The sequence below is a fragment of the Macrosteles quadrilineatus genome, unplaced genomic scaffold, assembly GCF_028750875.1.
Source record: "Macrosteles quadrilineatus isolate MER2022 unplaced genomic scaffold, UCM_ALF_1.0 Scaffold_2__2_contigs__length_208266976, whole genome shotgun sequence".
NCBI lineage: Eukaryota > Metazoa > Arthropoda > Insecta > Hemiptera > Cicadellidae > Macrosteles > Macrosteles quadrilineatus.
Genome location: NW_026542595.1, coordinates 37271938 through 37298995, shown reverse-complemented (window position 1 = coordinate 37298995; position 27058 = coordinate 37271938). Strand labels below are relative to the sequence as shown.

Genomic DNA, 27058 nt, shown 5'->3' with positions numbered 1-27058 from the left:
ACTCTATAAACATAAAATTTCACATTTTTTTTGCAGTTGTCTTTTGCTTGTTTATGGATATATTGTTTAATCAGATTTCAAAATTTTATTCATTTCATACTAAGCCATCAACATTTCAATAAAAAACATACCTCTATACCTTTCTTGTAGCAGCAAACATAAGTATTTATTAAAATGTATGTTATTTAAATAGGAAATACATCTGAAAACTTTTAAGGGAATATTTTAGTATAAATCCAGACAGGTAAATGGGAATTCGCTTACTCTGCAGGTTTGCTGCGGTGGGGGTATTACAAAATTTGCGATTATAGCCAACTATGTCTCATATTATCACGCCTTTTTGTTCCACCTGATGCTTGGAATACACTGGTGAAGTGAGTAGAAATCCTTACTTAAATAACATTAAGGTGAGGGTACACTTTATATTAGGTGTAAGGTGTTATAAAACAACTTTACTCACATTAGTCATATCATCAACATCAAGCACGAAGATATTAGCAGAAAATCTCCATTGTTCGTTAGGCTCTGTCAATTTATAATTAACTAGAGGTCGTCCAGTGGTCGAAACTCGACCAAAAATATGTAATGTAAACTTACTCACTTCTCTATTTTCACCCCACACTGCAAATAAAACATGTGATTGGAGTTTCTTCCATTTGTTTTGATTTTCTGTTTATATTTCGTTGTTATTTCGTCACCAGCATGGCAACGCATAAGATCCATGTTATTTTTTTCAAATTTTTAAACTCATTTTTTGTGCTTATCTTTGAGCCTATTTAAATTTATAAAGGGATTCTGCACACCTACAGGAAAATAGCTTTCTAACGGTATGCGTAGATTTACCCCACGATGCACACGAGCTGAGAAAAAAGGTTTTAAAGAAACATGCTTGCCTATTAATATATAGATAGATGTGATCTGGTTTTGTAGAGTGTGATTGATAAGTGTCCACATTTTATATCTGTATGAGTAATGTTATACCTAGCTGAGTAAAACTATGCGTAACCATTAAGGTAGCTTAACAGCCATTAAATAAGATAATATATAATAAATAGATGTATATTTGTACATTGTGTAACGAGTGTAAACAATTAATCACTTACAATACAATACTTAAATACATAGTAATACAGCACTAAAGCAATAAATAACTCTTAACAGCTAAATGACTTAGAATTCACACTGCACTAATCACTAAGTAGGCTAGGGTTTGGTCAAGAGTTGGCGAAGGTGGATATGTAAGGTCTGTCCTCTGTTGGACAAAGGAAGTGTTCCAACTCCATTCCCCAGTTGGTTCTCTTCTGGCCTATAGGCTCCAACATGTTGTTCCATAACGCCGTCACAGCTGTTCGAGAAAATAATCGTTTAAAAACAATGTCAACACCTTATACAAACATGTATTGCAAAATATAAAAAACTAGGTGAAACCCGTTGAAATCGACGGTTACTTTCAAGGCTTACGTTAATTCATCTAACTGCGATAAATTGAGTGAAATTATACATATTTTGAGCATTTAGCATTGATTAAAGTGTAAAAGCAAAAATAATGATATTAATTGCGTTAGTTTCCAAAATATGATTGATCATTCAATAAATAAAATATTTCCCATACCGTACGTCATTGGAGTAGTATTAGTATGTTATCTGGTATCTCTTCCTTTTGAAGAACCTTTAAATGGTATAAAATCGTATTGGTAATTCTTTTGTAGTTAAACACTTCCGTGATTTCATCAGTGTAATGCAGATTAATCTATGATTTTACTGTATTTGAACAAAAAAATCTGTTTGTTGGAATGACACGTTCTAACTTCAAAGGTAGGTTATATCTGTTACAGTGTAAGTTTGATTTTTCCTTCGTCACGTCACGTCAGTTCATATAGTACTTCTGTGCCAATGAATAACCCTCTAGCACAGTTTTGAGAAATTGGTTGTGGGGTTACTGTCAAAGCTAGAATACGCCAGTGGGCCACGTTCCGTAATATAGGCCACTGCAAATAATTTGTCAGGATTGATACCATTTTAGGCAAGGTTTCTGTATTTGGATGTTATCAGACACGGTAAGAGCACAATAAAATTCTTCGGCAGATGAATTATCTGTTGGAGAAATATAAGCTGAATTATGAATGTCACAATGCGAGTTTGAGCATTTTGTAACTATGAGGGTAAGTTACATAGATTTTTTTAGGCTGTTGATCAGTGCATTTTAAGAATATATATTTTTAGAGATAAATTAAATGGTTTTTGTTGCTGAGTAGCGCTAGTAAACATGCACAACCCTTTTCGTTAGTCTAATAACATTCAAAGGCTCTCTAAGAGTTCAAGTTATTTTTTGAATACATATCTAAATAATGTTTTCACTAAGCTGAATGAATACATCAAAGTAACATCTATGAAAAGTCTGCAGTATATTGCAGTTTTCCAGCTTAATGACTTTCTAAATCATGCACGTATTTCTACATAAATATTGAAAAATGTTTTATCCAGTTGCTATAAACTACTATTAAATCAACAAAATATGGACACGGCACAAATGGGCACCTTGCCCTTCTGCCCTTCTATTATTTTGTATTGTATTACACAATCGAAGATTTTTCCAATGATTGAAAACATGTATGACAATAATCTCATGAACCTATGATGATCTGTCTAGAACAATATGATAAAATATAGGCAAAAGTGGTGAAAAAGGCAGACACCAACCCGTAAAATAGATATAAGATAGTTCAATAAGAAATAATTGTAAGAGTTACTGTGATAAAATTATTTTCCACTGATTTCGTAATGGAACTTTATATTGCAACACATGACATTATAAAGAAGAAAATCAATTTTAAAATCATAAAATAACATTGCAAATACTTCTTTTGGACAATTCAGTAACTCCCAATAAATGTGTGTTGTTTAAAATACAATTTAAAAATTAACAGCTGTTTCATTGAAAAGTATTATCCACATGGCCAAAATGTAAACAAATCTGTGGAGGGATCTTTAAAGGCTTCTGGGGCAGAGCCCTAAGGGAATTTACTTAATTTTTCTTTTGATAACTCATCTACATACCAAGACCTTTCTTTGGACACCTCTACCAAGTTTCTACGCCCATCCGTTCTCTCAAATTAATGGAGACAAAGTTTCCAATTAAATATTTAGATTTCCCCATGTTAATCTTATGTGAGAAAACTCAACTTTGATGGAAGATCCTGCCTAAACTAATAAATAAAACAAACAAAAATTTGCAAAACTACAGATTAGGGCCATTTTTTGACACTGTAATAATTAAAATCGGTCCAAAAATGAGGGAGGAGTTCTGTTTACAAAAATCGGCTTAGCGTATTATATATATATCGGTTATTAAGATTTTAAAATGCTTCACAACTACAACCAGCAAATTCAAAATTCTATAAATTATATAAAATAGGTTTAATTTAGTCAGAAAAGTAGAGGCTTAGTCCTTATATAGGCCTACTCGTAAACCATAGTATTATTGCATTTATTGTCATGCAAAAAGCATCAAACTATCTTTAACTACTTAAAAGTGAAAATTCTTTGAGATATACTTTAACTTGAAAAAATTCAACTACACATTCATAAACTGTAATTTAAAGAAGTTAAAATCCACAAATTATATGTAAATGACAGCATGTTATCAGTTTTACGGTGACAGACAAAACCGGTTCCGGTAAAAGTATATTCCAATACATCCTATACAACAAACAACAACAACTTTTATGTTAAACTAAAATCTTGGTACCTATGTTTTATTGGTCGATTTTAGGCAGAGATATTTTCTGATGCAGAAGACAATCGGGGCTTATAACACGCAACGAGTTTCCGAATTCTCTCATGATAACGGCTTCATTAAAACTTTGTAAGCCCACAGGTTTACCTCGTGTGGTATGTCATTGTTTTTTGGAAGACCTTAGACTATCGATACAACTTCAGTGTCCAAAAGGCAATGCCTATGTATTCCTCAAACAGCTCTAAATGTATATTTTTATTATCACTGATAGATACTCTTATAGTTTGTAAATGGTAACCAATGAATTAAGATATTGTTGATTTTTCTAGGCAAGATTTTTCATTGAATTAAGGTATTTTTCGTAATTCTGAATTATAGTATAAATACTAAAGTTGAACAATGAATGATAAGTGAAAAATGAACAGGGTAATACAAGACTTACGTACCTCTTGAATATCCCTTCTGACTAAAGTGGAAACAATCTTCAGATAAGTAGGTGAAGTCCGTTAGTATGTTTCCTAACCGATCCCGTCTAATGGGGAATGAAATATTGAACGTGAACGGTTGTGCGACCACGGCGAAATCATCACTATTTTGATATCTTAGGTCCGAAGCCTGGAAATGTAAAAACAATTATTAGAAGTTACACACACAAATGACTCCTAACCCTAATACGAATCCATACGGCTAGTTAAAAACTTAGGATTACAACCTTTTCTCTTGTACAACCCTTTTTTGGTAAAAGAATACTTCACGACCAATTGACACTAAGATAAATCAGTAGAGAGATTAAATAATATAACCCAATCGCAAACAAGTAAACAAATGAGTAAATTTGGAAAAAGAGCAGCCCTACACATGAATTTTCTTATAGTACTAAGCCCCCTCTTGATGTAAAAATAAGTACCTAAAGATAATGAACCTATCTTCGTTAACATGGGTACATGTATGGATAATACATGATAAACACATTTTAGGACAACAATAAAAATGCATTTTTATATATCCAAATTATATTAAATAAACCTTAGCAGTTCTATGTGACTTATGCATTAATGAGGTTGTGTCATCTTACAATACTATGTAAAAGTGGAAAAACATTAAGCAATTGAATAAAAGATCAGCTATATTTTACAGCTACTGAAAGGATTCTCTACAAGAACTACCGTTCGAATGTAACGTACCAGCTTTAACATCAGGATTGAAACATAAATCGATCCTCGTGGCCTTATAGTACTTAAAATGGGGTGTCATAACTTAGACTTTGTATACAACTAACTTTATTCAAAATATACTTACAACTTTAAACTCAGCCAGTTGCCATAGATCCATGAGTTGAAGGAACTCTCGCTGACGATGCTGATAGGCGAGACCGAACAAACACGGACATTCAAAGTTGTGGGTCAGCTGACACAGAGGGCGGACTCCCTTGAACTTTGTGATGATCTTCCCTAGGTCTGTAACACAGTGACATTTAAATCTATTGGTTTTAATGTTAAATACATTATTAGTTTAATTGAATTTATAGTTGGTTTTTAAATTGGTAATTTTGTTTTTTTGTAGTTTAGATGAACAAAATTATATGAGTAATGAGGTCTAAATGACTCTAGACCAACTAAACAACAGTGACTTCAGCCGTTTGAAAGGCTAAGAACCCTATCCCCAAAATATGGTTAACATTTTGACCTGTTACAGTTATTAGATAACGTGACCTGACATTTCGACATAGTTGCTATATCCATCAACAGAGCAGTAACAGAGCACAATTTATTACGCAACGAGGCCGAACCTTCAGCACATGTAATGTGACTGGGGTTTACCCAAAATAACATGGCATTATTGTAAACTGTGACCACATTACTTCTACTAAACTGCAATTGAGTTTTTTATAAAGATACCACGGATTTAATCATAAAAAATAATTTAAGGAGCTAACTAATGTTAACGTATTAACAAAATTAACCTAGCATCTTAACATGTTTGTTATGATTAACACACTCGTTGGCGGGTTTGTTTTTAAGCCCAGGCCCTGCTTTTGTTCTTCATAGGTATGTATAAAAACTTCATGAACATTATTTAACTTTGCAATTATTCCTACAGTCAGAATACTACCAGTTAGTAGGTAATTAGACGGTTCTCGTATATTGCTTAGAGTTTTATTATAACTAATATGGAAGGCGGATGGGGTTTCAAGGTGTATGAACTAAGTTAATGGTTCATCACATAATTAACTGCTAAGGAAGTGCTGAGACCGTAGTATACCTTGAGGACCAGCTACAGTACCTTGAGATGTGATGCAATTTGTAGCACCTCTTTTAACAAACCGGTTTTATACACTGCTATAGTTGTTTAAAAATAGCCCTAGTCTACTATAATTGTATAAGAAGAAACGTTGCCTAAACTTCCTTATTAAATAGTTTAGGGATCGAATAGGCCTTGACATACAACCAGTTTTACAATACCTTGAAATTGAATCTAATTTCTATTTTTAGATTTTAAAAGCATTTGGCTGCTTCATGAAGTAAGTAATTTTGTATTCCTCTTCCTGCCAAAGAGCCAAGATTTAATCCTTATCTAAGACGTTTACTACCACTACACCATTATTTCTACCAAGATAAGTGTTTTTTGTCATACTGCGTCAAAAATAGCCGTTTGTTTAAATGAATGTTTTTTTTTTGTCTAAAGTAGCTCTTTTACTACCAGGGAGGAAAAAGCCTTTTAGTCCCTAAGGCGTAAAATTCAGCTGGTGTAAACCATAGAAACAACATAGTCCCTTAGTGGATTTCCCATCCTTATGAACAGCTGAAGCCAATTTTATTGTTAGTTCTGTCCGGTTTTCTGTAGATGTAGTGTTTTGTTTACAATTTGTTTCTTGTTATTTCAGTAATTTAAAAACTCGTTTAGCTAAATAAAACTATCTAATCATAAACAATAACTCGTCCACTAGCCTTATAACAGAGAGACACAAATAATGAGAAACTAACACTAAAATAATGGAAACATTGTATACAAAACATGAAATCTACAGAAAACCGGACAGAACTAACAGATCTTCTCTAGATTGATTGAATTAGTTGTACTTTTGACTCAATAGTCAATGGTTGTAGCTTATGGTTAAATCATTGACTATTGGGTACTAAATAGTCAAAGGTTGAATTCTATGATTCTATTCAATACTGAATTACCTGTCTGTGTAATTGTGTCTGTGTGTCTGTGTTTTTAATTACTTGTCTTATCCCCACAATAAACATTTGAACAACATCTAGTCAATAGTTTATCATATTGATATACACTAACATAATCGTAATAGACGAAATAATTGAATCGCTTTCCAAACAGCTGTCTAATTTCATTAGCAAAATTGAAAACTAATTTAAATTAGTTTTATGATAGTATATTTCATTACTAGGACCGAAAGTGGCATTTTCCGTCGCGCGCTCAAGTTTTTGTGTGAGGCGAAGCCGAACACAGGGAACCCGAATTTCACGTGCGAGGCGAAGCCGAGTATGTGAGAACTATTTTCACGTACGAGGCGAAGCCGAGGACGGGAATAATGGAGCAAGTGCCGGATAATAACTTTCGGTACGAGTTATGAACGATAATTTTCATCTCGACGCATAAATATACAAACACAGAATAGCAGACCTCAGTAATATTACAACTATTTTTTCCTACAGTTACCTAACAATGTACATGTTCTCTCACTGATTTGAGAAAGCAAAGTGGCCAATTCGCTCATCAGTGAGACAATGTTAACATTGTCTCACTCTAATTACTTTGTCTCACTCCAGATTTGCAGCGTGAAGGCACGAAATAGTGAGCGCGTAACATGCAGGCAACGTCGTATGCGCGCGAAATACGTTGGCAGCACTGGCTGTAAATCAGCTGGTCAGCTGTTGTACTGTTGTATTTGTCACTTCACATTAAATGATATATTAAAAGTTCACTTCTGTGTAAAAATAGGTTATGTTTCTTCACAAATTTATTTGTTCTATGGTAACTGTAGGAAAAGTATAATGTGCAACTCGAGTTCAAAGTACAATTGCCTCACTCGAGAAACCATTCCTCACTCGCCTACGGCTCGTGAGTAAGGATTTCTCTCGAGTGAGTCAATTGCTCACTTTTCTCACTAGTTGCACAAATAACTATATTTCTCAATTAATTTGATTGAACATCAAAATAAAATAAAATCTTCTAAAAGGAAATCTACGTATATTTCTCAATAAATTTTGTTTAAACATGAAAATAAATCAACTTTTAAAAATACATACAGCTGATTCAAATCATTAAATTAAACCGTAACAAAACACTAGCGAGCGTAGTGAATAAATGGAGAACTAATTGAGAGCGAGGGAAAGTAAATTTAGAGCGAGGGAAAATCAGCTGATCGATTTTCCCTCGCTCTAAATTAGAGCTTGGGAAATGACTACTTTCATTGATGTCAGCTGTTATCGAAAATAGTTACTTTCGTTACGGAGTGATGAAAAAGTATTTTCGTGTTCCTAACTTAGTTTGTTAAATAATAATGATGCAATTACGAAAAATATAGTTAATCGCATGGGCAAAGAGTATATTTTAGCCCTCACTTATTTACGATAAGCTTTGCCTCAGTTGTGAAACCGGAGCATGGGTCGAAAAAAGTCATGCATGGCCCTAGTGATGAAATCTACTACTTCCCAAATTTGAAAAGAAGCCTTATTATTTTCGTCGTAACGTCAGTATATTTTATCACTGTACTGTACTATACTTACTGGGTGAGATGACAATTTGTACCAGAGTCCTGGGCAGCGCCTCCTTGAGCAGATCCAATGTCTTGATGAGGTTCTTGCGATGACGCTCAGGAGCAATCTTGGTGTCTATGTAGCAAATGTCCAGACAGAAGTCATTGGAGCCCATCATCAACGTGATCAACTGTATAGTAGATCAAAAATAGTTTTTTTACTTTCATTAAGAAAATATGTTTACTATGCCCTTAGAATTATGGGAGTTCCCTCTGAACAGTAAACATATGTATTACGCCTGACATTCAGGGGACATATTGCTAAGGATATAATATGAAACAACATAAACTTTCTTCGTTGATCAACATTATCTGTGGTCGGATATGTTTAATGTTTAACAAGTGTTTTACAGTTAATATAAATATAAGTAATATCGTTGTCCCAGTCTACACAATACCAATTTACATTGTCTGTAACTTTCGTATTCAATGCACTCAATACTTAACTGTTACACGTTAAGGTTTATACTGTTAAAAATGTGTTTTTTTTTCTTCTTAAAAGTGAACATAAAAGCACACAAATATATCTATAATGAAGAAAGTTAAGCGACTGCAATCAAGATAGATACTACAACCGCTTTCTCAATCCATCCAATAAAAGTTAACATTGAATCTGCTGATGAGATTGTTTCCATGTGGGATGAGTTTGAGCTACCATTTTCATATTGTAGTTTAGAGAAGTGCATTAATATAGCTTACAAAAGCCTTATCAACTGTATGACATTTTCCTTTTTTATGTTCAAATGAGATTTTATATTTTGAAAAGAATTAATGTATTATTGTATCAAACATATTGTGCTCACAACATTGTGTTACACAAAAATGTGTAAGTGACCAACCTTCCAGTCCTTGTAGATATCCACTCTAGGGTCAGAGCGGATCCTCTTGATCAGCTGACCCGCCATGTACGGTAGGTCGTCACTCATAGCACCGGCCTCTCCTACGTTGAACTGTGACGCTCTGTGATGAGTCAAGGAGTCCTTCAGGGAGTAGCCGACTAGACGGGGGTTGAACTCCTTCAGAAGGTTAGGCAGCGTCAGGAACTCTCTCCATGTCCCCTGCCCTCCTGCGTAACGAGAGATGTAAAGAGTAATTTCAAACTACGACTTGTACTTAGTATTCAACCAACAGAAGAAGTATCCTATACATTGACTGCTGACATTGTGATGGCAATGTATGGTTTTTAAAACATATAATGCTACTTTTGTCATTTTAAAGTTATTTACGTTTACCATAAGGGAGTAGCCTGTATCCTGCAGGATGGCCTTAGAGCCAGCAACATATTATAGACGTGAAGGCGAGCACTGTAAGGTTCTTAGTGCTTATTCCTAAATATTTAATGGTAAATTAACATCTGTTTTGTGTTCTTGATATATAGTTCTTATAAACCAGGACTATCCTAAGCTTTAAGCCTTTGCAGTGTGGAAAAAACTCCGATTTCCCTGTCATATCTTGTGTTATAATGTTTACGGTTTCACTAGAAGATTACACCGGTGTTTTTGTATGTTTCATAGTACTATATTCTATACAACGATTCTTGCATACTGCTACTCTCACCGATAGACCATGAGATGCCTCTGTTCTCCGTGTAGACATGCAGCAGTGTGGAGGCCGCTGCTCCGTTGCCAGCAGTGAGGCTGTCTCCAAGGGCTCCCACCACGTCTATGTCTCCGGGCCGCAGTCTGTGAACACTGTCAGGTCTCTCCGGGGAACGGAACCCCTCGGTCTGGCAAGGAAATGGTCTCTCTTCACTTACTGCAGGCTGTAGTTTCTGTACATTGGCAATCACAAATAAAACTAATCTATCAGTATTTTTTTTTCTAGTGCCTTCTAATAAATAAGCAAATCTTGTTTAAACACTAGTATATTCATGATATGTAATTGAAACATTGATAATACATGCTAGTTAGGATTATCACAAGGATATTTACATTAAGCTTGCCAGCCCTCTTTAGCAACCCTGGGTTGTTGGAAGTTCTGCCGACAGCATTGAGCAAGACGTCACGAATCTGCTCGAACCTCTTGAGACTCAACTCGAACCTCCAATTATTGGCGTCACAGCAACAGAACGTCAGCAGGCTCAGCATGGCACACGGCCACAGGCGCATCTGCAAACACAATTCTACATCAGCAAATTGTACTTTTTACAGTTAAGTTCATCACTTGATTTGATAGGTTTTACCCAAGGCCACACTAAAAAAACTTTTTTTAGTGTGGCCTTGGTTTTACCTTATGGATGTTACACTACAGTTTTAGTGCTACAGAAATATATTTATAGAACCCAGACAGCTAAATAAAATCATGCAATTTGTTGGATTGGAACTACTTATTAAATCGTAGAAATGCATTTTTATATGTAGTTGATTATTATTGATTAAAAAACTACCATTATTGACTAAGTTTGCTATTAAGATAAGTAGAATTTAATATAGAAGAAAAAACAAGGAGGAATAGATAACTTCATACTATTATATAAGGAGATGAGGATTATATAAGGAGGATAGTATTAAAATGTCGCCTTGTAAAGCTATACTTATGCGGTTTTGCTGAGGCAGAACGGTTTGAAGAAGATCAAGTCGCGTATCGAGCTAACTTTATTTTAAAGCTACTTTTTCTTTATGGATGTCAGAAGTGAAGAGTCGAAAATAAAACAACTGACAAGCTCTATATCTTTATCAGCAATTTGTCGTCACAAGATTATGAAAATTGATGACCTGTAACTATTCATCATGTCAGTGTGTGAAAAAAAAAACAAATAAAGCTGCAAAATATAATTGTGGGTATTAGGCCACACATAAAAAACAACAATCAGAAAAATAAACTTGATTGTTTCTCACAAGTACGAGTCAATGAGGCGTAGTAGATATATGGTGGAGAACCGATAAAGAAAGACCTTCAGGTAGTAAAAAAGGTCCAAAGGCGATTGCTTACTGGATGCTCTAAGCTCCAATAAATAAGTAAAGTAATTCCAGTCATCAGTTTGTGAAATTCGGGTGCAAAATAACACAACCTCAAGTATCCAGGCATTTTCTTCAAGGTCAAAACAACGACCTTCTAACAAGTCAGACAGATGTAAAAAGTGTAATAACTGGTGCCTCTTGATATTCCCTAAAGTCTTTTATGAGACCACTGGTTCCAACATTTAAAACGTCATCTTCTGGTCAGTGTGCAGACCCCAAATGTTTTTGTGGCCATCCGAAGATGGCATTTTAAGTGTCGAAATAAGGACAGTAAATTACTTTACAAATTCGTGCTACTAGTTGCAGGTGCTTGGCCTCCCTACCTTGCATGTTTTTGTCTATGAAAGATCATCATTATGTTATTGTTGACTGTTTCGCATGGATAACATTTATTACAGACTACCTAGAAGGCTGGTACTATTGTATTGACTGCTTACCTCCGGAGGACCCTGGCTGCGTGTGGCATGTCCCCCACTGGACTGTCCTAGTACTCGGTTATACAACCTCAGTCACACTCACAGCAGGACTTGCCACGGGTCAACGAGGATGTTTGGAAACTGACTCGATCTGGTCCACAAACTCCCTCGCAACTTATCTAGGCCAAATTGTCCTGTTTCGTCTGTGAGGTCGTCATACCCCGTTTTTGTTCCAAAATATGGTAGTAAATATATCCTTTGCACTCTTTCTACAGGTGTAATAAATCTTAGTAGTATATTTAGGGTGAGTTAGGATGTTCAATGTTGTTAAAAATAAACGTTTTATGTCGATGAAATTATCTTTTACAATATTATAAAATAAACTTAGTTCTTTCTGTGTTTCGGGTCAACGGTCAACGAAAGAACTATTTAACCGAATAGGCAGTCGCATGTTTAAAGGTGGTACCTTTTTAAGTAAATAATAGTATTTTATTTAGCTTTAATGGCAAAAATCCTCTGTGTTTGCTATGATGTACACTATTAAAATTTATTTAATTTAAATTTGATAGTACGATTCATCTTAATACTTCACATATTTAGTTGCATTAGCCCAAGAGAATTTTATAAAATAAGTGGTTTTTATATTATTTCTATTGTAAAAGGTCAATTTTGTTCACAGAAGATTAAAAATTCCCGGATACTTCTGTACTAGGTTATCCTGTTGCCAAACACTGGTAGATCAGCTATTATTCAATGAGATTATTTCTAACGAATTCTTGGACAGTATAATACTGTACCCACTTCTACAAATTGAAATTGTTTAAAATGAACTAAACGTATATTTTATCTCACGCTTATTACAATTTTACAGATTGTACATTGCTGATGTAACAGACATCAGCTTTTAGTTAACTGTTAGAAAGAACCATGTCGTCCTAATGGTCGCCTCAATAAATAAGTATTTTATTCAAAGTAAACAAATACATTTGATCTTCCCTACGTCACTAGGATCGCGTAATCTCCTATACAAATTAAACATCCTCTGCAGTCACCTCGTAGGTAGGTTCGTTTATTGCGTTATCAACAAAGTCAAGGTCGGCGTTATCAGTGTTGGCCACGTAATGCCTAGCATTACCGGACCGTGACCTTGGGAGGGAATTCAAAGTCGGCCAAACCCTCAATCAAGCGATTTCCCTAACTGACTTAATGCCATTCAACTGAGGCCATCGAGCCGTGATAGCGCCTACAGTCGAACTGTGGAATCTGAAACGCAAATTAGGAGGACGGAATCAAATGAGATTTTGCAGTATTAGATTTTATTTGGAACTGGTTTTATTTAATAGATTTGTTATTTTTCAAATGCATTTCTAAATGTTCCTGCTCATCATGATGAGGTAACATGGTGTACAGCTCATGTTTGCTGAAATCAACCTGCTCATCGTATAAACATTTTAAATTACAAAACTCGTAAGGATTAAATTCTATATTTTTTATTCTTCGCATATAAAATAGATACCGTTTTTAGTGAAAAAGGCCGGATTTTGTAAATATTGTTTAAAAACCTCGATTTGATTCGGCATTTTTGTTTACTCCAATCAACCATTTAATAAATTATTGTGTATTTTTTTATACATAGAAAAATGTATTAATTACTATTCCTGGGTAACATTTCCAACATATAAGGATACAATTTGATTGTGGAAACACAAAACTTCGCTGTGGTTGGAGCCAGGGCCAGACAGAACAGGTAATATATTCTTCATAGTCCTCACTAGAGGTATTTTCAAGGTCGTTATGTAACTTATGAAACACATTATTAAATTAATGAACTGATGAAACCGTCCCTCTTGGTTGAACGTAGTAAATACTTTTCTGTACTACTATATTTTTTTTTATATTTATTATTAAAGATCAAAAAGTTATACGCAGACTTGTTTTGTTTTATTTCTCTATTGATATTTTTTAATTCATTACGAAAAAAACACAAAAAAAACATCATTAGGCATACTGTATATTAAAAACTAACTGACCCTAAAAAGTCGAATCCACAACACATCTTGGTAGTAAGAGTTTTATTTAACACTAATTACGTAAATGTATTTATTCGGAGTTCAAAGCTTCGAAATATTTTTAGAGGTTAATTACCTTTTATTTAAAAAAATGAGCAAAGCCTCGAAAACCTATATACAAAAACCGATAAATTTGTACTACATTGTATTATTTGGGTCATCCTACTATCTTATTTCTCTAAATTCGCATAATAATAACTTAGAAAACAACTACTATGGTCAATTTTATTTTTGAGCTGATGAAATCAACAATTTTACTTGATTTTTATTTGTGTTGGTTAACTTTAAAAAAAAAAATGTCTCTGAAGAAAGTAGTTATATCGTAAGTTCTAGATCATTTAAGGGTTCTCTGAAACGAAAAACGCCGTTTGTAAAAAATGTAATATATTATAAAGATAGACGAAGTTGAAATATTGTTGTTAATTGCGTAAATGAAATTAAATGAACTTATTCCATGATATAGAATTATGAAATATCTACATTTTTACTTTCTCCCCCTATACAAAGTTTGTAGAATGTATTGTTTTCGTCGACATTTTCGAGTTTCAGTTTAGAGTGGATGTATGCGTTTTGGGTTCCCCTGAACCCAAAAAAGTGGTTTTCGAAGTGATGTCTGCTGTGTGAGTGGATGTGTACAGAGCTACGGACCACACCTGTAGTCCAATTTTGATGAACCTTGTTATGCAGGTACTTATCCATAGCATCTCTAGGGGTTATTATTTTGTTTTTATTTAGATTTTTAAAGGTGATTTTCCATAAAACCCCATAAAATAATGGAAAATCGGATTTACTAACAGATTTCCGGGACGATTTTGATAAAGATTTAGTATGTTATAGTCCTTAAGGTTCTGAACAAAATTGTAAAAATTACATTTCCGTAAACATTACGGTTTACAAGTTTTGTAACTTATGTTATTTTCCCATAAAAACTCCATAAAATAACAAAAGTTTTAGAAAAAGCCGGTTTTGATTAAAATTAGTATGTTGTCCTTTAAATTTTGAACAAAAAGGTGCAAATCCCATTTCCGTAAAAAATACGGCTTAAAAGTTATGATAACTTATGTATTTTTGTTACTAAACAACCATATAAACCAATCGGGTTTTAGAAAAAAAACCGGTTTTGATTAAAATTGATGTGTTATATAGTTAAACAAAATAGTGCAACCCCCTATTCTTGAAACAATTACGGTTATTGCAGATTTTGTAATTTACCCTATACATTATCATAGTTACTCCCACCTCTTGCCCATGGTTGTTGACAAGGTAATGGGAGAAAAAAAGGTGTCAGATTGATGATACAGTTTATTCAACATATTTTCAACATGTAGGCCTAAGAAATTTTCAACATATTTCATTTTAAAATTCATTGTTGTAGCCCCGGAACTGTAATATATAAAATATCTGGTTTTACAATACCTTTATCAGTTCCAAAACTTTTGGAACTGATAAAGGTATTGTAAAACCAGATATTTTATATTTCATTTTATATATGAGTATTGAACAGCGTAAGCAAACAAAGTAACTCAAAATGTATCAACAACTAATTAATACTAGAAACATGTGATAATATAACACCAGGACGTATACTACAATAGGAATCTTCACAACGTATATAGGAGGTAATGTGCAGTAATGTTTGTGTCTACGATAGATAAGCGTGTCCGTATATACACATGGACCACTGTTCGATAAGTCTTATAATCCACCAATTTTTGTGAAAATTTAACAACATCGTAGCCTACACCAAACTCTGCGTATTTTATATTTTAGCTTTTTTATTTCACGAGCTAAGCCAATATAACCGTGGAAATAGTGTTTCAATACGTTATTTTGCCCGTTTTAATGAAATATTTTAAATAAAGATTATTGAAGTTAATTATTATTAATTTTTTACTTTCTCCCCCTATACCATAGTATATGGAGAAAGTATTGTTTTCGTCAAAATTTTCGAGTTTGAGTTTTGAGTGGATATATTCGTTTTGGGTCCCCCTGGACCCAAAAAAGTGGTTTTCGAAGTGATGTCTGTGTGTGTGTGTGTGTGTGTGTGTGTGTGTGTGTGTGTTTGTATTCACCGAATAGTGGCATCCTTCACAGGCACACGGCCGTACTGTGGCACCTTCAAAAATTGTGGCACCTTTTTTTCAGGGTGCCACAGCTAATTCGATCATTTTTGAGGTTTTCCAGCATTATTACGTCGTTTAAACATCACATGCCACAATTGAGTATTTTTGAACTCGTTGATGTGAGTTTAAGTAGCGCAGGTACACACCGAATTGTGGAACACGAAACCATACAGGTAGCTAGCGCGCCTCGCGCCGTCCGCCGGAACTATAACTTTCCAAATGCTACGTTGCCAATTCTCGCGCCAGCCTACACTCGAAATAGTGGCACCATGCCACAATTCAGTATATATCAACAGTGTGTGGACAGGATGCCACTTTATGAGTTGTAGAGCTTGAGCAGTGTGTAGAACAGTGCAACAAGCAACTAATAAACTAATAATACTATACTGCCACGTACTATAAAACAATTTAAGTACCATAAATAATATACTTTTGCTCCGAGTGCTGAACAATGTTTTACATTACAAATAATTTGTGTAGTAAATAATAATTTAAATTGATTTTACCTAACCCGCAATGTTAAACTTCCCTATCCCAAGCGTGATGTATACAACTTCCTTACTTCTCGAGTGATGTAAAGTATCAAAAACTCACTCGGTGATGTAAAGAAACCCATTTAAATAACATTGAGTGCTTAAAAAATATAACTCTATGGAGCCAACGATGTTCAACGCTAGAAATCAGCTGTGCGCTTGAGTGTTATTATCATGCTTTAAAGTATTTTCCTACCTAACCTAGCTTTTGTTAGTAAAAGAACGTTACTGATAGAAGATGAGTGAAATGGATAATGAAAAATATTGTACGTAAACCCATGTTTATTGTCGGGTCAGGTAAAATCTTGTACGTTACACGTTACGCAAGAGCGTGCTGTTTACATCACTTAGGTGAATTATGCAACTCGCTTCCGCTCGTTGCACAACATTCACCTGCGTGAAGTAAAAACGCTCTTACTACACTTGTAATGTAAATAGCTATTACGCAACCATTAAAAAAATTGATTTTTGTTTACAAACATAAATTGGTAACGTAGTTATTTTGTATCAATTGAATTTGTACACTGAAACAATAACAATGTTTGAGGTTAGAACGCTATATAAGTTGTCCTAGACTGTTTTTTTAATCTTACAAACTATTTCGTGCTGATACATCTATTTTTTTTTAACATTTTAGTCATGTTGACAAAATATTTTGCAATTACATTTCTGAATCAGTCAGTAAAGGTAGATTTCGATGCATCATTGCTGAAAGTTATGTTTTGCTTCTCACTCTCAGAGTATTCCAAAGACATCTAATGTTTCAATCAATGTTCAAATGTTATATGAGGTAAACATATAACCGAATCAATTAAAGTACTTAAATTAAAATACATATTATTATCAACACGCATAATATAGTTCAGATTATAATATCATCTCACAATCATATTTGTAAAACCTACTGTGGTGTTTTAACCAGTCCCCACTAACAAAAGCATAAAATGAAAGGTCCTAATGAATTAAGAGTCATAACAAAAGTAGTTTAAAAGTTGTAACCATGATACTGTAAATAATTTGATATCGTTAGATATTATACGATCGTTTTACAATTTTGTCAATCTATCTGTTACTTTCATACAAATGTATTTTTATTATTCAATGTTTTGTTTTGTAGAACCTTTAGCATTCTCAACTTTATTAATAACTAGTAGAATACCCGTCCTTCGTACGGGGTTGGCATAAAAGTAGAACATGATCATTGCAGTGATGGGAGAGGAAACGGTTTAAGAAAATATGGTCTTTTAATTTATACGGTATCCTATAGTGTAGCACACATATACCTATAATAAAAGAATGTGTTTAATGGTTTGCACTGTAAACAAAAACCTATCACAATAGTTCCAAACATGTTATTAGGGCAATTTTCTAACATATTTTAGTGAAATTATAATCAGGCAAACGGGAATTCGCTCAGTCTATAGGTTTGCTGGGGCAGGGGGATTATATTACTGTTTACAAACAAATAAATCAAAAGAATATACCTCATAACTCAGGATAAGGGCCTAGGTTGATAAGGCAATATAGAATGTTGATTATTTCCTATATCCATCGAATGATTTCTTTTACAATGAATTATTATAAAAATAAATAAATATTATTACAACATTTCACAAAATTAAGTATATTTAAGTATAATTAACAAACAGACTCAGTATAGTTAGATCATAAACAAATGAAGTACAGTTACCGAAACATTCCCATAATAATGAAATTACATTTACATATGGTTTGGCAGCTTCTTTAGGTAATGTTAAATAATGTTTACATTCAGGCTAGTGACATCATTATTTTAAATTTATAATCCTTACCCCCTCTGTTCTAATATTCGTGCAGTATTTAATAAGGTTTGAACCAGCTGTGTTGAATTGTGAAATCAAAATCAATTTGACAGTTAGTTAGTTCTGCTTGTTTACATTTTTAAACTTACTAGGTTTGTTCTTTGTTACCATGGATACCATCAATCAATATTTACTTTTAAATCTCTTATCTCAGATTTTTGAAAGCCCACGGGGCAAAGCCCTAGGTGAATATCGAAGCGGCAATAGTTCCATATGTATCCTCGGAGCTGTAGCTTCATTTGTGTGCAATTTGAGCATAGTCGGATCAGTATTTTTTGAGATTAGCTCATACAAACACACACACAGACACCCCCTCTTCTTTATAATAGTGTAGAATATAGAATAGAATAGATAGATAGATAAACCTATTTCAACGTACAATATCAGTTTTAGGAAATTCCTAGTAAGGTTGTTAGAAGTATATTGGCATCCGTGAAGTTTGTGTACAGTAATGTTTTTTAAAATCACTGTGGGATATATTTAACTTCACTTATTATTTATTTAATATGTTTTTACTTCTTGAAATTCTCAGTTAACTGGGAGGCGGAGCAAACAGTTTGTTCTAAAATGAACTTGAAAATTTTAAACAATCTTTTTCTGTTGGTTTACTTAAAGTATATAATGTTCTACTATGAATGCAAATCTTTAATATAGTCTAAATTTCCAGTCCCACCCTAAAAAAAACTATGATATTTAACAGTTGAATCTTTATAACGTATAAACACATTATTTTTAATCGGTCATCAAACTGATTCTTGAATTAGTAGTTGCAAGAGTACGCAAAACTGCAGAGAGTCCTTGAAAATGTTTGTGCAATGATATAGTTTTAAATTATAAAAGAAACCCTTCAAAAAATTGTATTAACAGGACCAGAGGACCAATATGCACATGGTATTTCATTTGTATAAGGCAAAAAGTTCAAATCATATTAACTTATGATTGCCAATAGATTTTGGGTTTCCTTAAAACAATTATATAAAACTGTCTGCAAACGTCAATAAAACTGATTTTATAAGAAATTGTAGATTCTTCTGTTGCTCTGTAGGCGACCATTTTGGTCACACAAGGAAGTCCAAACTTATATCTTAGTTTGAACAACGTCATCTTGATTTTACATTGCTCAAGATACATAATCGACACATAGGGTTTCAAAAAAAACAAGTAAAGAAAGTAAATAGTGATGGACCACGCAGACATAGGAACAGTCTAGACTTGCCTCTTACTGACGTTTTCCAAACGAATATAGAAGTTAGATCTACATTCTTCATTTTAGGCTTGAAATAAATTTGTTTGTGGGTAAGAGCGAATGAGTAAGCATGAACAATAATTTTACCCTTCTCCCCGACACGCTACCATACCACAGCATCTTACTAGCACAGCTCAAGGTCATTGACGTAATTGTAATGAACTAAATTTAGACTTCCACCCCCCAATGTCACCAATGGGCCCTAAAGGTTGGTATGTAACAATTCATGACGGTTGAAAAATGGCCTTTAAAATACGCTTTTAATTTGTTTCCTAGCGTTTACCGTATTTTAGAAAAAGTTAGTTTACAATAAATACAAAAACTTGTTGGGTGAAAGAAAAATTCTAAAAAGCTACAAATTAATTTATAATATATGTATCTATATCGTATTAAAGTGTGTTAAAGGTTTAGCGTTTGGTTTACAATGTAAACATTTTCAAAGTCACAAGATGGTTTCTGAAACTCTTTATACAACTCTCCTTTATAAAAATTAAAAAATAAAATATTATCCAAGAAATTGAGCTCTTTAGCCACAAAATCCACCGTTTTTTTACTTACCTGACGAAGAAATAAAAACAGTAGCAGCCGACGAACTTTGTTATGTCATATTTAAAAACTCATTTAAAAGTACCGACTTTATTTCAAGATTTAAAATAGAAAATATAAACTTTTGAGCTTTTAATTAGAACCAATAGTGTCCTAGACTAATTGACATCTTTCACACGAAGTGTCAACGATTTACCTTTAGTCTAAATGTCAAGTTATTTTGAAGCTGGACATTGAGTTTTGGTGCAGTTTTCATTGGCATCTACCACTTCTAACCTGCACTAAGATGGCGGACCTGGCTTCAACTGCTTGTATGTGAGTTATATAGATGTGCTCCATCTATTGGTCTTATGTGATCGTTGATTTAAACTATCGGAATTCTGATGAAAATTTGATCATGAATTATTAGCAGTTTTGCAGGGATGATTAACAATAGTTTTTTTTTTATTTGAATTGCATGTTAGTTGGCAACAAATCTTAGAGATGTGTATACATTTTTTAGGACAAAATTGAATTGGCAGATGCCATGGTAAAGAAGCGTACTAGAAAAAGTTACTGTCGCCTCATCCAATTTTTACAGCAGTCAGCTGTTGACATGCTAGGCGAGCAACCGCGACAGTGAGGACGGGGAACAGCTGATTTCAAGTTCCTAGTTGGCAAATTGTCTGCTAGCTACTAACGTACACATGCATAAGCCATCAGCGGTAGCACCAGTAGCCTCAATGAATATATAAACACTTGTGTTAAGGTTTAAATACAGTAGTCAATGTTATTACTGAATTCGATACTATACATATTGTTACTAATATATGAAATGGAGAAAAACGTTACCTTAAAAATACAAAATTTCCCAATTTATATCCAGACCTTTTTAAATAGCTTATAAAACAAATAATTTAGTATATCAAAGTGTTTTTGGACGGTTATTGGTAACAGGACAAATTCAAAAATTGTAAATTTAAAATTCCTTTGTTATTCATATAAAGAATATTGTAAAATGTTGTAGTTTGCTTGTTTATGGATATATTTTGATCAAACTTAGTAAATTTATTCAAACAATTACAAAACTATTTGGATCATGAACGGTACTCTAGTTTTCCCAAGGTAGGACACGTGAATTGGAATTTTTGCGTTACAGGCACAATGACAGTAAGAATCAAACAAACGTACAGATATATATACAAGACTCGTTTCGGCTATCTTATTATATACAACGTAGAAATAACCAAACACTTCATGAGTCTACGCAATGTTCAGACAAAACAGTAAAGACTTTATAATCTTATAACTAACTATCTGCCCATGCTTCGCAACGGGGTGAGAATCTTTGGGTCTCTAAATCCACCGTAAAAAAATTGTATATTTCGTACCTAGGGCCTACAGTGAGGTTTTGCCGACTCGATATCGGGTTTTAAGTTCGGGACGAAGTCGAGAACGTGAAACGATCGAGAGCTGCAAACCCATTTTGGCTCGTGGTACGAGCGCTATTTTTCACCCAAGTATGTTTTGCAATGTAACGTCCCTCTTATTTATGTGAAATATTTTGAGGAATCAGCAAAATCAAAAATAACAATAAATAGTTGTCTAGGCAGCTGTGACAAAAAACAAGTCTATTGCAATGCCATGGTTACAGCTTGTGCATTTAATATACATTAATGTTTTAAGTAAATAGGCGAACAAGTGATTTTGCGGCCCTAGGGATGTAAACCCCTGCTCGGTCCCCATATGACGATGACAGCTGGCATGGCCAGCAAAACGTAACTTTCAGCCACCAATATAAACCAACTAAATGTATGTAAAACAGCTAAAAACATCATAGTGAGGTGAAAAATTCGTTACGCATACTTTTACATTACCACGAATTAATTATACGCATACATAAAAAACGGAGTCATACTCTTTGCGTATTTTAACGTAAACTAGTGGCTTGTAGGGACATAGTCCCTAAAAAGCTACGGAAAAGGAATTATTGTTGGAATATTTAAACAAACTCAGAATCAAATTATCTATATGTCAGGATGGGCCTAGATATCCCACTACAACATACCTTTTGTGCAAAAAAAAACAAAACAGTTTGTTGTTTGTCTTTGTTTGCTTTTGTTGATAACGTTTGTTCAATAAAGAATTTGAATGATTCCAGAGGTTTAACTGCTAAAGGCAGCAAACATGTTTATGAATAAATATTGGTTTATTAAGGTAGCTTTGGTTTTTTGGTTAATGCTGATAACAAGGCTTCCCCGATTGAAATACAGTATTGGAAATTGTCTTCGTCAAATAAGAAAAGGCAAAAAATGGTGTGTTGAGATACCCTACCCAGTTATTATTTCTAAGTCTATGCTCATTTTGTAAAGGTTTAACAAAATTATTCTTAAGTAAAGGCATCCCATTGACAGAACTTGGACCTAAATTTGTTTGTGATCAACATTAAAAAACCACTATTAGCCTAGTGTAAGTATGTGGTGTTAATCCTCCTAAAGGTGCGATTGATTTACATATTCTACCAAAAAAGGGCCTAGTCAACGTCTAATTACTAACTATTTTGCGGCTAGTTAGGGTACCATTACCCAGTTATCGAAACTAATCACGACATAAATATTTTTGGTTCGTTTAAATACCTGTACGAACCTACTTCATCTCTATTCCCAAATTGTTTTCTAAGAGTAACCGTTGAGGTTATTCCACTTCATACAAAATATTGATTAAACACTACAATAAATCTCAAATATAAATGTTAGTAAATTAAAAAAAAAAATTGGAATAAATCTTTTACATATGTTTTGAAAAAAAAAACAAAGAAGATCTTCTTTTAATCTTGAATCGTTTCTTAAATCTTGAAAACAATTTATTTCAACTTTGACATAACTAAAAAGTCTTGATTATTAAAGGTAACGTTATCCCTTTATATAGTTGGTTTTATATAGTATACATTACATTGCAGAATTGACTGGCAAATGAGTAATCCAAATGTAAGCTTACTTGCTAATGATAAAATCACGATCAGCTGGATTGAAGTAAACAAAAATCAGCAGTAAATGCCTTCTAATGCTATTCTTATGGAGAACATTGTACGTTATATCTAATTTTGTGTTAAGATTTTGGGAATTTCACTATTTTTCCCGCCGTCACGGGATAAAGACCTTTAATTTGAGCCCTCTCACGTCGTTCTACGACTTCCCAGTCGCCCACAATTTTGACGCAAAGAATCGGCTTACGTAATTAATATATAGAAGAAGATAGAATAGATTTCTTGTATATTCCCATGAAACTGATAATTTACCCAGCACATTAAGGCCTTTATTCCAAGTATCTCAGTTCGTAAACCATACATACAATGTGACGATAAAATATCAACAAAATAGCATGTAGTTTTATGTAATCCTCACGACATTTCATTTGGTCCATTGACTTTAAATCCAATAATTGTAAAAATAATTATGGAGCTTTGAAAAAAACTTCATATAAAATCCTTACACTAATAAAAGACGACGTCATGATTGCGGGAAATGAGCTACAGCGGCTAGGGCATAGCCACATGAATACAGAACGGAATGAAGGAACTAGAACGGAGAACTGGCAACAGCGCACGCGAGAAGTAGGGGGGGGCGCACACACCGCTCAAGCACTACGACGCATTAGTGGCATCCTGTCCACACACTGTTGATATATACCGATTTGTGGCATGGTGCCACAATTTAAAAACTGGAATGTTAGATGTTAAAATGGAGTGTTCATTAAAAATATCGATGCAGACATGTTTCTACCACCTTCCTTCATCCACTGGTGGCCGCAGGTTGAAAGATGCCACAATTAGGTGTTTGCGAGTATTCGGTAAAACCCCGTATGTGTGTGTGTGTGTGTGTGTGTGTCTGTGTGTCTGGATGTGTACAGAGCTAGAGACTACACCTGTGGTCCGATTTCGATGAAATTTGGTATGTAGGTTCTAATCCATGGTATCTCCAGGCGTTTTTTTCATTTTTTTGAAATTTTGATTTTTAATGGGGATTTTCCCATAAAAACCCATAAAAAACCGGAAAATCGGATTTTCTCAAAAATGGCCCGAACGATTTTGATTAAAATTTAGTATGTTGTAGCCCTTAAAATTCTGAACAAAATGGTACAAATCCCATTTCTGTAAAAATTACGGTTCAAAAGTTATGGTAAATTATGTTTTTTTCCCATAAAAACCCCATAAAATAACGAAAAATAGGATTTTAGACAAAAATCCAGTTTTTATTTAACATAGTAGGTTATGGTCCTTACAATTTTGATAGTTTTTTCATTTTTTTAGAAATTTTGATTTTAGATGGGGATTTTCCCATAAAACCCCATAAAATAACGGAAAAATAGGATTTTCCCAAAAATGGCCCGAACGATTTTGATAAAAATTTAGTATGTTATAGTCCTTTATATTCTGAACAAAATGGTACAAATCCCTTTTCTGTAAAAATTACGGTTCAAAAGTTATTGTAAATTATGTTATTTCCCCATATAAACCCCATAAAATAACGGAAAAATCGGATTTCCCAAAATTGGCTCGAACAATTTTGATAAAAATTTAGTATGTTATAGTCCTTTAAATTCTGAACAAAATTGTACAAATCCCATTTCCGTATATTTACTCTCACCGCTTTTATACACGATAAAGGTTGTTTACAAACTTATGGGAGAAAGTATGTGTCAGATTGCTGATACCGTTTATTTTTATTTACATAAAAAAGACAAATTAATGACCTTTTTACTCTATTACTGTTATAAATAAATTATCAGAAGTATTAAACGTTATCCCATGTGCTATCGTTAGGCGATGATTAAATTAGCAATATAGTAATCACAAAGTATTTTAATGGTAATAAATTCTTAATATTTGCTAGATATGTCATCATTGACTATCATGAAGATTTATATTATCAAGCTATAATCAAAGGTAAATATTTTTTGTTATTACTCTAATAATTTTATTTCTAATATTGAGTTGTTTTTGTATGATTTCAAATAAAGCTGTTTGGTTGTCTATCTTAAACGGGTATTAAATAATGAGAAAATGTCATTATTATATAGTAGGCCTACAATGTTTTACGAAATAATATTAAAATTACATTTATTTTAATTTCGTAGATTTTTTATACACACACGATATATGTTTTATTAAGTGTATTTCACATAATACAGTACTCACAGTGGTGGTGTGGTGGTGTGGCGAGTGTGGTGGTGGCGGGTTTGGCGATGACTGTGAACTTGAACGGTGGGTCTGATGGTGATAACTGACCCCAAGGTCTACGTCTACACCGCACTCAACATTACATAGCATCCGTGACAAATGTCTAACAGAGCAAAAACCAGCACCGCTTCAATGCCGAGTCAGTTTTAAGACAATTGGGAGTTCGTCTAATAATTGAATAAAACATAAAACCCCATCTAGCTTTGTGTTTTTTTTAAGTAAGTAATTTTTCATCCAAAAATTTACAGTAGGCAAAAACGCTAAATTTTTCGTAATACCGCAGAGAAAAAATGTTTTAAACACACACTTTGCGTGGCTAAAAGTGTTTTTCCTTGAGCAAATATAAGCTACCCGGAATCCTTTGGAATCTAGTACTCCAACGATATACTCTAACGATATGTTCTTAGTATATCGTTTTGACTTTAAAATCCATCCACTGATTTTACAGAAGAAAGAAGCCCAAAATCGTTTTACATTTCATCTTCAAATACAATAGAAATTCCTGTTTTAAAATTTAGATAAATAAAGTTTATTAATTTAAGAAATTTGCATTATTTGTTATTGGCGGAGTAATATACAAAGCAACAAAACAACGTAACTGCTGTTACTATTTAAGATAAAAACTTCCTAGAAACTAATTAAGAAAGTTAAAAAGTGGGCTAAATTTTCATGTTGAATGTATTTACTTAAATAATGGTGCAGTATGACAAAAATATTTCAAAGGCCAATATGTATTTTCAACACGAGTTATATTTTAACGACAAATGCTAAGATAAGGCCACAAAATTAGTGATTTTATGTCCTAATTCTGAAATATACCGTTTAGCTTAGCATATTTGTCTAAAACTGATTTTGGTAGGGTCTATTTGACAACAAGTGATATATACATTTTTAACAATATAAAGTAGGTAACATGTCTTACTCTATAAAGTAAAATAAAGTGTTGCTTACTCTCTATCGTTGGCGTGGTTCCATCATCAGCGGAGTGTTCAAAGTATCAACTGAAGATGCAAGGACATATATACAGATAAGAGATATCACCACCTGGAGTCGTAACCGAGTTGAATATGTAATGTATCGTACAGACAAAGGAAATGTTTGTGCGGATTTGCGTCTACATTATATATCTTCAGAGCTTTTAAAGAAATATTCTAAATCTGAAGATGCAACGGGGTCAGCATGCAAAAGAGACAATGTTGGTTTTTTAAAAAGGTCTTAAAAATGGTTTCACACTACCATTTAATTTAGAAACGAAATAAAACTGTATTACTGAACTTGATAATAGTACGTTTTTGTTAACACAGACTGTGAACACTTATTTAAGCTACCTCCCAGGATACAAAGTCAATGATAGATTTTAAGGTATGATCAAATAACATATGCGGTTTTCAATTCTGATGTAAACATTTGGTTAAAAATGATATGGTAAATCTATTATTGAGTCTATTTCTTAGATTAGTAGGCAACTTTTGGGAGCTAATAGAGTGAAGCCTATTAGGCAAGTTTCAAATAACAATACGCCTAAGCTCCTCTGTGGTATATCCCTAAATCTTTCAGCTAGTTTGGTTTCGTAGTTTTCATGTGATTGAC

General features: G+C 33.5%; 1 pseudogene; it reads right to left on the bottom strand.

Moving 5' to 3' along the window:
* Positions 1-1183: 1183 nt before the first annotated feature.
* On the bottom strand, positions 1184-25558 carry LOC128984084 (phospholipase B1, membrane-associated-like; annotated as a pseudogene).
* Positions 25559-27058: the final 1500 nt, after the last annotated feature.